The sequence below is a fragment of the Solanum tuberosum genome, unplaced genomic scaffold (genome assembly GCF_000226075.1).
Source record: "Solanum tuberosum cultivar DM 1-3 516 R44 unplaced genomic scaffold, SolTub_3.0 scf00363, whole genome shotgun sequence".
NCBI classification, from domain to species: Eukaryota; Viridiplantae; Streptophyta; class Magnoliopsida; order Solanales; family Solanaceae; genus Solanum; species Solanum tuberosum.
In genome coordinates, this window is record NW_006239298.1 from 439,822 (window position 1) to 442,617 (window position 2,796).

The 2,796-nt window shown below is 35.8% G+C and overlaps 1 long non-coding RNA gene across 2 annotated transcripts; it reads right to left on the reverse strand.

The window, feature by feature from the left end:
- Positions 1-433: 433 nt before the first annotated feature.
- Positions 434-2,415, reverse strand: LOC107057773 (uncharacterized). 2 transcript variants are annotated; one of them, XR_001471550.1, is made up of 3 exons: positions 1,520-2,415; positions 1,041-1,154; positions 434-838 (listed from the first exon to the last, which is right to left on the reverse strand). It is a non-coding gene; the product is annotated as an uncharacterized lncRNA (long non-coding RNA). The 2 variants fall into 2 exon arrangements; XR_001471549.1 differs by lacking the exon at positions 1,520-2,415 and having other exon boundaries at positions 1,041-1,511.
- Between the last annotated feature and the right edge of the window lie 381 nt (positions 2,416-2,796).

Below are 2,796 nucleotides of genomic sequence, written 5' to 3' on the forward strand. Positions count from 1 at the left end.
GTTCCCAACCCCCAATTGACAGAGAGCTAGGTAGGATCGAGAGATTCATCCAAATCCTTTCAATAGAAAATTATACTAGTAATTTTTTATGTATATATTACAAATGTTGAATCCTCTTCAACTTCTTTCTTTGTATGTTTCCGTTTTTATATTTTGAACACTCAAGTAAAAATCATGACCACTATCGACCATCGACAGCTATGATTTGGTTATAAAGTGATAAATATGCGAACATGAAATAAGAGCAACTCTCATAAACACAGCAATCATACGTCCTGCTAAACACTGAAACGTAACTCCCCCATTAACTAACAAACTTCTTTAGATTTCTAAACAGAACTTTTAGCCATTCTTTTTCAGTTTTCGACTTTTGATTATTTACACCATCTAACAGTTATATCTGACACTAGTATTGAGGGATAACACTACTATATTAGTTCAACAGTTTTCTGCCAATTATATTGCAAAGAAGTTCATATGCAACATATACGGCTTGGCCGGAGAAGAGGGAAAGTTCAGAAATTATAACAAACATGAAAGAACTCTAAAATCCAAGCATCTGTCAACACGGGTCATTTAGAAGGGTTAAGAAATAGGTAGAACTGGTTGCAGAAAACCATCAGTCAAACAAGATGAGTAGTTTCCCTTGTGGCAACACGGGTCTTATGTTCTTTAGATGCCTATGATATCTGAACAAACGAGGTATCATGGCTCAAAAACCACAACAAGAGACTCGAATTAGGCTAAAATCATTCAGTCTTTAGCAATCTTTCATCAGGCTCCCTTGGCATGAAGCTGATTTCTGACCTCTAATGGCGCAAATCTTCTTCAGATGTACCTGGAATAAGAGCATATACATATCAAAGATCATACCTATAAGTTTATTTTCACATAACTACAAAGACATAATGCACATACAATTAGGTTAGTTATTAGACTATGTCGGCTACCATGTTTAGCCGAACAACTAAACTGAACTATATGTGTGTACTCGTGAATAAAAAGCAATCAATGTTCATGCAGAGGAAAGGGAATATAACCTCTTCATTCACTTTTTAATTGGTTTGGTGGCTGCGAGAAGAACTCTTTGGCATTATTTGCCACTTCTGCCTCCAGTATCGCTTCTAACACAATGTCAGACCCCTTTGCTTCATCTGGAAGAACAAAAACTATTAACCCAACAAAAGAAGATAAATCTCAACAAATTATTAAACAAACTGCTCGTATGCGCACAGAGCATGGGTGGGAGATTGGAGTTGATTCTCAAGAAAATTTCACTCTTCGTTTTGCAGCTAAAATGCATGTAAAAACAAACTATCCCATCTGGATCGATGGGGTTCTTGGCATAGTGGGTTTCGGAGGGCAGTTGCAAGTCTGATTCTTTTTCTTTCTAGGAAAACCAATATCTAGTTTTGCAGAATAAGATTGTCACAACCAGCATAGGCAAAAAATATTAGGTGATTTCTTTCCATTTGTCTACATCTAATTAGTATCTACGTTGTTGGAAGATAGGAGGTACCTGGTGGAATACTCAGGGTGCGCACAAGCTAGTATTTACACCATCTAGAATCTAGATTGATATGGCTAGTTCTCTAGCGAGATTTCTAGCTCGAATTAAGGCTTCAACGCCCCTCTCCTCTCTCTGTAACTAGAGAGGTAGGAAACCTGAGTTTAGAGCCACCTCGATTTGGGATGTCGGAACATCAACTGGATCGGAAACCCATTCAAACAATATGGCAGCTGCCACCCTATCACCCATCACATATAAGACAACATGATTCGTGATGCAGAAATGGCCATTAAAATGTGATTTCGTCTAACTCTAATTCTGATCACAATAACTTGAACTTTTTGGAAGTGACTTAATCTAACCACACCTAATCTCCTTCTTCTAAGACAACCTCACTTCAGCAGTATCAAGTCAAAGACCGCAATACTGATCTCATCCAATTTCACTTGTACCTTTGGAAGGACTTTACTTCAAGTATTTCAAATAATTACAAGTATTTCAATTCTAAGGTCAAAATTATGAGACTTAACCATCAACTTATTCATACTGCACATCAAATGAAAAGGGTCTGAATAAAGTAAAACTGATACAGGACACTTATATAGCCAAGCTCAACTAGTTTGAAATTGAAGCATAATTGATAGTTTGCATACCCTTGCAATCAAAACTTAATCACTCAATAGATAACTTTAATTATCACCTACTAATGTTTTTCAAAATTTAAAGAAATTACGAGGAATATCACCCTAAAAATGGTCAAATCGACGTCTAAATTCGATTTTGAACACCTAAATTAGGAAGAAGACTACTCTGGAATCACATATTGAACCCAAACGAGGGGGGAAGCAGTAGCGCCAAGCAAGAGAAAAAGCTCTCCATATGAAATTCCTAGCATCTCTTCTTTATTTTCGTGAACTCATCGCTTGGGTTAGTTATCTGGTAACTTATAGGGTGTGTTTGGTAAGAGGGAAAATGTTTTATTTTCTCATATTTGGTTGTTGAGTAGAAATATTTTTTGGAAAAAAAAAATTTAGTGTTTGATTTATGAATGAAAATTATTTTTGAAAAAAATATCTCTTCTTTTTACTAGAGAGTAGAAAATAATTTTTAAATTGAAAGAGAAAATATTTTTTAAAAATAAAATTAATTTTTTTTGGGGTGGTAGTGGGGTTGGCCGGGTGGTGGGGGTAGGGGTGAAAAAATAAAAATTTGAAATTGATTTTTTTTTTTAAAAATAAACTTTAATTTTTTTGGGGGTTGGGGGGTGGTAGTGGGGCTGGCCGGGG